The sequence below is a fragment of the Adiantum capillus-veneris genome, chromosome 22, assembly GCF_014529385.1.
Source record: "Adiantum capillus-veneris isolate H3 chromosome 22, ASM1452938v2, whole genome shotgun sequence".
NCBI lineage: Eukaryota > Viridiplantae > Streptophyta > Polypodiopsida > Polypodiales > Pteridaceae > Adiantum > Adiantum capillus-veneris.
In genome coordinates, this window is record NC_140952.1 from 121572221 (window position 1) to 121584492 (window position 12272).

Genomic DNA, 12272 nt, shown 5'->3' on the forward strand with positions numbered 1-12272 from the left:
TTTTATCTCCTATTTAAGAAATGGTTTATGTGCTTATGTTTTTTGCATCCATTTAGAGTGTGTGTGTGTGTGTGTGTGTGTGTGTGTGCTTCTAATTAATCTATTGTGTGTGTGCGTTAGTGTGTGGCAAAGAAATTAATCTAGTGTGTGTGTGTTGGACCTTAATCTACCGTTGGGCTTCTCGGTGACCATTGGGGTCTCAATCAACTTCATCGCACACCCACATGGAGGTATGTTTTGGTATTTTAATGCGAATGGAGGTATGTTTTGGTATACTAATGCATGCCCAAGCACACACTAATGCAAGCGTTAGTGTGTGCTTGTAACGCATGCACACACTAATGCTTGCATTAGTGTGTGCTTGTGCACTAATTCTGGTGTGTGTGCATGCATTGGTGTGTTTTCACACACTAGTTAGTGCACAAGCATTGGTGTGTTTTCACACACTAATTAGTGCACAAGCACACACTAATTAGTGCACAAAGCATTAGGATGTGTGTGCATGCATTGGTGTGTTTTCACACACTAATTAGTGCACAAGAACACACTAATGCAAGCATTAGTGTGTGCAATTTTTGCACACACCAATGCTCACAATAATGTGTGCTTGTGCACTAATTAGTGTGTAGACACACTAATTTGTGCACAAGCACACACTATTGTGAGCATTGGTGTGTGCTAGAGAGGTATGCACACACTAATGCTTGCATTAGGGTGTGCTTGTGCATGAATTAGTGTGTGCAAACACACTAATTTGTGCACAATCACACACTAATGCAAGCATTAGTGTGTGTGTGTATAATGCATACATTGTGCCTAAAATAGTGTGTGAAAACACACTAATTAGTGCACAAGCACACACTAATGCAATCATTAGTGTGTGCTAGAGAGGTATGCACACACTAACGCTTGCATTAGTGTGTGCTTGGGCACAAATTAGTGTGTGAAAACACAATAATACATGCACAAACTAATGCTTGCATTAGTGTGTGATTGTGCACAAATTAATGTGTGCAAACACACTAATTAGTGCACAATCACACACTAATGCAAGCATTAGTGTGTGTGTGTGTGTGTATAATGCATGCATTGTGCACAAAATAGTGTGTGAAAACACACTAATTTGTGCACAAGCACACACTAATGCAAGCATTAGTGTGTGTATAATGCATGCACACACTAATGTTTGCCTTAGTGTGTGCTTGGACACCAATTAGTGTGTAGAAACTAACTAATGCGTGTGTGTATAATGCATGCACACACTAATACGGGCATTAGTGTGTAATTTGTGCACAAAATAGTGTGTAAAAACTAACTAGTGCGTCATTAGTGTGTAATTTGTGCACAAAATAGTGTGTAAAAACTAACTAATGTATGCACACACTAATGCTTGCATTAGTGTGTGTGTATAATGCATGCACACACTAATGCTTGCATTAGTGTGTGTATAATGCATGCACACACTAATGCAAGCATTAGTGTGTGATTGTGCACAAAATTGTGTGTGTGTGTGTGCATGTGTGTACAATGTGTATGTGCATGTGTGTGCATGTTAGTGCATGTGTGTGTGTGTGCAATGTGTATGCATTGTGTGTGTGTGCATGTGTTTGTGTGTGTGTGTAGAAGAACGAGAAGAAAGAGAGAGAGTTTGAGCACTTACATTCGTGACCTCGATCGCTTGGATATGGTGGGGATGGAGATGAAGAGAGTAATAGAGGTTGGATATGGAGAGGGAGAAGGAGAGAGAGCTTGGAGATGGAGAGGGAAACAGGTCCACACAGAAGAGGAGGTCGTTTTTGAATTTTTGGCATTCAATTTCGCAGGGGCACGCAGGTGCCCCCTTTATATAAAAAAATTTACTTGGGATTTTACCGCGAGTATTACCGCGCCTGTTATCGCTGGTATTACCGCTAGTATTACTCCGAAAATCTCTGATGAGATTGCATGTGTTACGCCGACTGCATGACCTCTTGTACCCACCTCCCCTCTATCTTTAATGAGTGTCAGTCGTGTCAGTACCAACATTCTTGATTATTCTTTTTCTTATTTAATTTTTTCTTATTTAATTTTTTCTTATTTAGTGTGTGGTCGTGTGTACAGGACGATTGGGATGACGTGGGTCCGCCGGTTGGCGTGGAACGAACTCAATGGTTGAGCGAGCGATTACCATGCCCATGTACGCGATGTAAGGGTGCAATTGCACGGCTTCGGCGTATATGCTTGGCTCACGTGGATGATTATGGGCTATGGGACAATCCGAGAAAACGCGCTCGAATGGAAACTAGCGATCCGAGGGTTTTGGCATCCATTGATGTCACTCCCCATTGGAGTGTGATCGGGGGCGGAGGCGGGAGGAGGGCAGAAGAGCAATTGCGCAAGGAAGCAGTCATGGGAGGGGGGTCACACCCGCCGTCCGATGTGGGTGGGTCCACACGAGCGCATGCGCATCCTACATCCACCACATATGGGGATCTCCCCACCACCCCGCCCCACATGGAGGTGGAGGAAGATCATTTGCACAATATGGTTGAGGATCTTCTTGCACGTGAGGCGGCAAATGAGTGTGAGGGGTCGATGCACTATTGAGGTACGTTTAAGTGTAATAAGTGTTAGTTGTCAGTTTTTTTCGTGGTTATATGCAATAACGAGTGTTCTTTAATTATGTCATAGGCTATTAGGCAAGATGATGCCTAAAGGCAATCATCTTCTAGAAAATCGAAGGAAGGCACGACAAGTGGTGACAGGGCTTGGGATGGACTATGATCGCATACATGCATGTGTCAATGATTGCGTGCTATTCTGCAATGAACATGCAGGGCTTGATGCTTGCCCCGAGTGTGGAGAATCAAGGTACAAAGAGGGAATGCAAGGAACCACAATACCTCGCAAGGTTCTTTGTCATTTCCCCCTCATTCCCCGCATCAACCACATGTTCAACATCAAAGGAACAAGCGAGCTTCTTACATTGCATATGAAAAATCTCTCCACCGATGGGGTTATGAGAGTGCCGGCTGACTCGTCGGCATGGCAACACATTGAGCAGACATGGCCGGAGTTTAGAGAAGAGACTCGTCACTTGAGGCTTGGTGTGGCTAGTGATGGGGTAAACCCATTTGGGCATCGGTCTATCTCATGGAGTACTATGCCAGTGGTTGTTGTGAACTATAACATTCCACCATGGGAGTCAACCAAGAAGGGGAACATTTTTCTCTCTCTTCTAGTCCCAGGAAAACACAAGGTGAAGAACATGGATGTATATTTAGCACCTTTGATTGAAGAGCTTCAAGAGCTATGGAACGACATAGATGTTTTTGATGTATCAAGACCACTTCGTGATCGGCGCACAATGATCAAGTGCATTCTCATGTGGACCATGCATGATTACCCCGGGCTTGGAGAGATTTCTGGTAAGCTTATATATACTTTGTGACGCTCTTTAATGTCTTTGCATTGGTCACTTATACGCGGTTATGTCTTTTGTTTTTGTAGGACTATCGACATCTGGACATAGGGCATGCCCAACTTGTGGACCCTCACTCGTGACAGAGAGACCCGCTCTACTTGGTAAGGTGATCTACCCCAATAACCATCGCTTCTTGCCACCCACACATCCATCTTATGCTCCACCGTGCAATGGGATGGAGCCACTCCATTGGACCATGGCCGATTGGGCAAGACATTGGAACGAGCATCACAACACATTGCCTCCTCCCAATGATCCACCTAGGGGTATGTCTAGGTACTCTATTTTCTTATCACTATCCTATTGGGCTTCATTAAAAATTCAACATCTATTGGATCCAATGCATGTGTTCAAAAATGTTGGGCAAGCTATATGAGATCACATAGTAGGCAAGAAAGATTCATTGGGGGCTAGAGAGGATATGAGGGCCATAAGGAGGCTCCCTCCTTCGGCCACACCTCGCATGGGGCCTCAGGGGAAGATGGTTCTTCCAAAGGCACCTTGGATTCTATCAAGGGTGGATCAAGAGTGGATGAAACAAGTCATTGCATCCATCCGTACTCCAACAGGTTATATGCATTCGCTCAAGGGTGCCTTCACTAAAACTAAGAAAGGAGGATCCACACAACTGTATGGGCTCAAATCCCATGATTGGCACAATATTCTTCAGGTAATGTGTGTGTGTATGTGTGTGTATATGTGAGTGTGTGTGTGTATGTGGTTTAGGGTTCTGGATACTAAAAAGTCTTTTTGTTTGTGCAATAGTTTGTGCTTCCAATTAGCATTAGTGGATTTGTGGACATGAAGGTAAAGACTGCAAAATTCAAGGTGGGAGAAGTTGTCAGGTATAGAACATTTGATCCTCCCTCCTAAACTTTACTTTGAAGACTAACTTTACTATGAAGATTATAAAGGGTTTTTTGGTTACAGGTTTGTGAGTTCCAAAGAAATCGAAGTTTCAGCCATTCCAACTAGCGATTGAAGCAACTTGTGCTATTGAGGATGCATGCCCACGTTCTATCCTTGTTAGCCAAGTTTACCTATTGCTCCATCTTGTTGAGGAGATAACCATTTATGGTGTGGTTCACTCCAGGTGGATGTTCTTTCTTGAGAGGTTCCTAAAGACCTTGAAATACTTTGTAAGGCTACGATCACAACCAGAGGTATTCATTGATCTTAAGCCTTAAACCTTATTAGGATTGGATTGTATTCACAACGCTTTTTATTGGTTACTTTAATCACTAATGGTTTCATGTACATGTGTTCAGGCAAGCATGACAGAGGGTTGGATTGTACAAGAGGCTTTTGTGTATGTCTCTCAATATCTTTTCACAATAGACCCATCATTGCCTCGTTTAAAGACGGAGGAAGAGGATCCAATTAAAAAAACACGCAAACATTCCAAGTGGGAAAGGTTCTCTCTTGATTTTGGATAGGGAATTTCAAGCCATAGTCAACAACCATTGTCTACTCAATGCTCCCATCATGGGAAAATGGGTAGATATGTATGTGGAGGTGCGTACAATGAGAGAAAGGGAGAGGGAAGCATGGAAGAGGTCGCATGGCGGTAGGCGAGCACCTCCCTTTCCTAAAGAGCTTGCTGAATACCCTGATCTAATTCCATTTGGGTGAATACACAATGGCATGACCAAGGCCAAGGCACAAGGAGAACAAATAAGCCCTAAAGAATGGGAGTACGCGCGAGGATGTCTACCAAGGGTAATATACTCAATGTGTTTAGTGTGTGTGTGCGAGTGTGTGTGTGTGTGGGTGTGTGTGTGTGTGGGTGTGTGTGTGTGTGTATGTGTGTCACCTCTCTCTCTCTCTCTCATCTATCTTGATTGGTTTTTGCAGGCCTTCACATTCAACTCTATGTGGTCCGAAGGATGTCATTTTCGAACCCACAAGATAGATGAGCGTCGAACCACTCACGATAGTGGAGTTATGGGCAACTTTGACACGACAACACAAGAGGTGAGGGAATGTGGAACAATAGAGAGGATAATCAAAGTGGATTTCAGAACATTTCACAAATATCTCTTTGACTGCTGATGGTTTGCGGGTGAGGTTAAGAGACATGAGAATGGACTCTATATGGTAGACTCCAGGAAATTTCATCGCGGGAAGACCGACAACTTGGTGCAACCTAGTAGCTGTGAGCAGGTAAAGTCCATGTGCAACTCACTAAAACATTATATGCTACATACAAAACTACATTCATGTTGTTGTTTTCTCTATGACCTACACGTGTTTTATGTGCCTTGTATGTATCGAAGACGACTATGGTATGTTATTCCAGTCACACCACGGAGCAGATCTATCTTTGCAGATACGAACATAGAGACTTTGGCAGATCCCACCATACCATCTCAAGAAGACGCCAATGGCGATGATGCAGATGAGGTCGAGGAGAACCAACCATTCCCAATAACCAACCATAGTGAGGAGGAGGACGAGGATGGAGAGGATGATGATGATTCAATAGGAGAGGATGTAGAGGATGAATCAATAGATTTATTTGTTGATTTAGCTACCATGGGGTTGGACATGGATGTAGCACTTGTAGAGATCTCTTGGAGGATGAAAGTTAATAAATATCTTTTGGATTTTGACTTCTTTCTCTACTTATGCTGTACAAAAGGGCTATTTGTTTATGAACGCAAGACAATACAATTTTGATCATCGTTCTCTTGCCATTTCCATATGAATGCATAGTTGACATAAGATTTTGAGGTGGAAACAAAATATTTTTGTTTATAGAATCTCATGGAGTACAAATGAGTAGAGTAGGAGAATCATACCAATAGATGAGGCAAGCAAAGAGAAGAGAGGTACTAAAAATCCCAATGAAAATGAGATTTCTTACACTCCATGCAAAAAGGGGGTACCAATTTCTGAAAAGTAACAAAATAGAATAGGATTTATAGAAAGAGAAAAGTGGGAGAGGAATGGGCCACGTGGATTCTCTTTTTCTATTGCGGTAATCTGGGTGGTTATTATTACGGTAATAAATGTGGTAATGCTCGCGGAAAATTCGGGAAGAGCGCCGACGGGTCTGCACCATAAAATCTCTCTCTTTCTTGAAGCTCTCTCTCTCCTCTTATGCGGTAATGTTGTGCGGTAACAGCAACATTCTCCCATAGTGTAAGGCCGTAAAATAATCAGGCCTTAGGGTTATTATTCTAAGGACCCCATCTCATTCCTGTGCTTGCACTAGCGCGCCTAATTTTTTGAACCTGAAATTTGAGGCTACTATCTACCCCTTCATTGAAGACCCGATTTCCCAATCGCTAGGGCTTCAGGGTATTTTCTGCTAGGGTCTCCCTGAGGTGCACTGGCCCAAACTTGGGCACACCTAAGGCCCCAAAACTGCTAAATCTATTCTGATGTGCACACAACTAATTAGATAATTCTTTTCTCATTAATTAAATTATTTATTTACAAAGTCTGACTTAGTTACAGGAGAAGAGATATTGAAGGGAGGAGAAGTGTTAAAATAGTGTAGATTGGATGAGAGAGAGAAGAAGAAAGATAAGAGAGAGGAAAAGAAGGATAGAGGGTGTAGAAAGAGTGGAGAGAGAGAGGGAGTAGAGAGATATTCTTAGATTAGAGAGAGAAACAAAGATAGAGTGTGTAGAGAGGGAGAGAGAATAGATAGAGGGTATAGAAACAGAGATTACGTGGAGAGAGTCAAGATTAGGAGATAGAGAGAGTAGAGAGGGGGTAGAGATAGAGATTAGGTAGCGAGTAAATAGATAAGGCTAGGAGACGACATTAGGTAGAGAGGGAGAATGTGTAGAGAGTAGCAATAGAGAGAGTCAAAATTAGGGGATAGGGAGAGAGACTTAAGAGAGAGGGTAGATATATATATTAAATAGATAAGATGAAGATTTAGGAAAATATTAGGGTGTAGAGGGAGATGTGGAATAGAATAGATAGAGAGGGTGTAGAGATTAAGTAGATTAGCTAGAGAGTATCTAGAGAAGCTGTAAAGATATAATAGATAAGGTAGAGAGAGAGAGAGAGAAAGAGAGAGGTGTGGATAGAGGTTAGGATGTAGATAGAGAGAGCAAAGGGGGTGTAAATAGACAGATGCAGGATACATAGAGTGTAGAGATAGATAGAGGGACTAGAGAGAGTGTAGAGATTTACCTATATTTAGAGCTCTATCTATGTTTAGAGGGTAGATATAGATATTAAGTAGAGAGTATATATATAAGATTAGGATTTACAAAGAGATTAACGCGTAGAGAGAGGTGTGGATAGAGTATATAGACATTAGGAAGTAGAGAGATGTGTGGATAGAGTATATAGAAAGGGTGTAGAGTTTAGGTAGATTTGGTAGAGAGGGAGGATACGTAGATAGTGCAAATAGAGATTAAGTAGAAATAGATATTAGGTAGAGAGTAGATAGATAAGATTAGGATTGAAGAAGAGATTAAGGTGTAGATAGAGTATATAGAGATTAGGGTGTAGAGAGAGGTGTGGATAGAGTATATAGAAAGGGTGTAGAGTTTAGGTAGATTTGGTAGAGAGGGAGGATACGTAGATAGTGCAGATAGAGATTAAGTAGCAGATAGATAGACAAGGTTAGAATTTAAGAAGAGATTAGGGTTTAGAGAGAGACGTGGATAGAGTAGATAGAGAGGGTGTAGAGAGGGAGGATACATAGAGAGTGTAAATAGAGAGATTAGATGTAGAGAGAGAATTAGGATATAGATAAAGGGAGTAGAATTAGAGATTAGATAGAGAGAGATGTGGATAGAGGTTAGGGTGTAGAGGAAGAGTAGAGAGAGGTTAGGATGTAGATAGGAGTAGAGAGGGTGTAGATAGAGAGAAGGAGGCTATGTAGAGTGTAGACATAGATAGAGGGAGTATAGAGAGTGTAGAGATTTATCTCTCTCTATGTTTAGAGGGTAGAGAGATGATAGAGGTAGAGATTAGATAGAGAATAGACATATAAGGTTCAGATTTAGGAAGTGATTAGGTTGTAAAGAGAGGTGTAGATAGAGTAGATAGAGAGGGTGTAGACATTAGGTAGAGAGGGAGAAGACATAGAGAGTAGAAATAGAGAGTGTGCATAAAGAGATTAGGTGTAGATACAACCTCTTTACTCTCAGACTCGTCTTGAGCACCAACTTAACCTCTATTCAAGCTGCCCGTGACTCTCTAGCAGTGATGGTTTGAGTCTCTTCGTAGGAAACCTGTGTCTATCATGGCAACTCAAGCCTCATATCAAGGGATAGAGCTGAAGCATAGACTCGTCGCTATCGAGGCTTGACTCACCACAATGGATAACGAAAAAAAGAAAGAGATGGAACATATTGAAATCAAGCTCAATAACACAAAGGTGGAAGTAGAGACCACCTTCCCAAAGGATTTCAAAACCCAAGTGCAAGATATCATCTTTTGTAACATTGAATACCGGGTAGTGTCCACGCTACGTGAACCACAATGCAAAGAGGATATGGACCTCAGTGTTTGTATTGGCGGGCTTCCAAGTAAGTGGAAAGGGAAGGGGTACCCCAAGCTCAATAACATAAAGGTGGAAGAAGATACCACCCTCACAAATGAGGTCAAAACCCAAGTGCAAGATATCATCTTTAGTAAGGTTGAAGATTGTGTAGTGTCCATGCTACGTGAACCACAATTCCAAGAGGATATTTTCTTCAATGTTCCATGATTCCTTTGCTCACATCCAAACAATAGCCCACATGGTACAATGGGGTCAGCCACAATCACCTCTCTTACACACGAGCATCGCACCAACCATGCAATCATCACTTTAAAGACCAAGGCGGATCAAATCAAACTCCTAGAGCAATTGAGGATTCTCAAGGACACCAAATTTTGGTTTGCAAAAGATCTAGCATCCGTCTAACTCAAACAGAAGAAGGAAGAACTACAAAATATGTGAGAAGCGCACATAATAGGGAAATGGTCAGTTTATCGAGAAGATAAAGCCATTATCCAAGAGTTTTGAGCTCCCACACCGGCTCCCCCCTCACCTACCCCTTCTTAGGTTTTGTTCATTTCATCTTATCTTCTCTTTATCACACCTCGCTAGATCTGATTGAGATGTATCCAACAACCCCTTTCTTCAGCAGGAGCTTTGTATTTATTTTTTGTTCCCATAAGTCATATTTGACCTTTGTGGATGACAATTCAATCTATTTGTCTATCTATATCTACCTATCATAGATGTCATAATGAGAAGAATGCATAATCATTGATAATGCCAAATGAAAACTAGCATGCACATAAAAAGTTTCCCAGCGAGGTAGAGAAGTAGGTCTCATATGGAATCCACCAAAGGGGAGATCGAGAAAGATTTAATATGCAAGAACAAATAGAGAGGACCTTCAATTCTACCAAGAGTTCAAAGCATATAAGTGAAAAAAGGCTTGAAGTCTTTTTTGGAGCTCAAGAGAAGGTGCAAGTATCCTTTCATTCAAGGTGTTCTTTTCCCTAAGCAGCTTGGAGGCAAGGAGAAACCACATGTGTTCAAACTTGTCTGAGACCAAACATGCTGAAATGCATGCATGGATTGAGGAGAAAATGAGCTTGTATGAGGCAATTGGCACAAACATGGCAATGGAAATGACAATGCTACAAAGTTTCATACCCCTTGACATAAATAGAGATCCCTTGTGAGAGAAAAATATTAAGAAGAAGTGACCAATAATATTTTGATGATGTGAACTATGTGCTTGAAGAAGATAGTCATAGACCACATAACTTTATGCAGGTCAACAATAAAGATGCTCATCGGGCTATCCAAATCGGATGGACCAGATGAGCATCTTCATTTTTGAAAATTTGTATGGAGGTAGTAATATACGAGGTAATATACGCGGTAATATATGAGGTAATATGAGCTGTAATATGCACGGTAATAGTCGCGGTAATATTTGTGATAATAATCGCGACTATATTACCGCACCCATTACCGTGTATATTGTTGTTAAACCACTACCACGTCCTTTGCCGCTGCTATTGTTGCACACACAATATTTTTTCTTTCTATTTTCCTTTGTTAATCCATGGCAATGCTAGCGGTTCTGGAACTTTTCTCTTATACTGGAATGAGAGAAAGGAATGAGACAAGGGAGGTTAAAGATATGGAAATCTTGAAGGTTAGGAGAGAGGAGAGGGAGAGTGTAATGAGAAGAAGAAGATGAAGGTATGGTAAGCTTGATTAGGGTTTTGGCCATGGCTTCTCTTGAGGAGGGTTGTGTGTTAAAGTGTCTTAGCTATGGCTTTCCCAAGATTTCTCTATAATTTACTCTCAAGTTTTCACGTTGAAAAATGAAGGAGAGAAGTGTTGAATGAGTAGAGAAGCCCTCCTTTTATGCTTAGTTTTGATAAAAGTCCTCACTCATCTTGATAGTGTATCTTCCTTATAGATAAGTTTTTTTTACTTATCTTGATAACTTTTCTTCCTTTTCAAAACTTCTTTAACAAGCTACTTATTCACCTTACCTTATCTTTTTTTTTTCCTTATGTTAATTTCCTTGAGAGAAAAAATAAATTCTCATGCATTGGTTATGTCCATGTCGCCATGGTGTAAACCAAAAGTGTCTCGTGAGTAAACTTTAGTGCTTTGATTTAGCTTGTATTTACCCAAAATATCCTCAAGTTGTTATTATAATTATAATTATTATTACTTTGTTTTTTAGTAGGTGGCCTCAAACCAACGATTGATATTCTATCTATGGTCAAATAAACTTAGCATCAATGCATCCAAGACATGAACTCTCAAACAGGAAGCTCATCAAGCTCTTCAATGCATTCAAGAAACATCAGATAAAAAATACATATCTAGAGGAGAACCTCTCATGTCCACATCCACATCTGTGATATTATGCACCCAATTTTAAGCACTTGTACTGCTTTAAAAATCACATTACGCTCACATAATTCAATAAAGAAAAAACTTGAATTTTTTGCATACGATAATTCTACACTAAACACTAAATGGTGTGGAGTTTTTGCACACGGATATTCTACTCTAAATGCCTAAAAAAAGGTGCAGAATTGGAAAAAAAATGCTTCAATAAGGTTTTACTTCTCTACATTCTCCAAGGAGATATTTGATCTAGAAAATAGTGTTGCTACGCCTCTGATACGCACACACAATTTTCACCTCACATATAGCTGCAGATTGTCTACCTCACTCTTGACTGATCTTCCACAAGAACATACATCTCTCTATTGATGAATTCTCTATGCATTGATCTTTCAATCTTCCATTCAAATCCCACAAAGCTCCCAAGAACATACATCTCTCTACTGATAATTCTCTATGCATTGATCTCCCAATTTTCCATTCCAATCCAACAAAGCTCCCAAGATTCGTCAAATCCTTCTTTGTGCCCAAGAAAAAACTCCAACTTTAGGTACGGCTTGTTGCACTCAAGCTACATGTACGAAGAGAGAGACAGACAGACAGAGAGAGAGAGAGAGAGAGAGAGAGAGAGAGAGAGAGAGAGAGAGAGAGAGAGAGAGAGAGAGAGAGAGAGAGAGAGAGAGAGAGAGAGAGAGAGAGAGAGAGAGAGAGGAAAGTGACAAACACAGATGATAGGAAAATACTTCACTTCTACAATCAATATAGTTAGGCTTCACTTGTTCTCCTTATTCACTTGTATAGAAATAAGAATAACAAAATGATTAGTGAGGTTAGTACTAGGTAGGCGATCAACCATATCTAACCTAGAAATAGTGGCCCTTTACCAACATGATGGACTTTCAATGACAACAATGAGGATTGTATCCCTTAATGAGAACAACAACCACAATAGATACATCT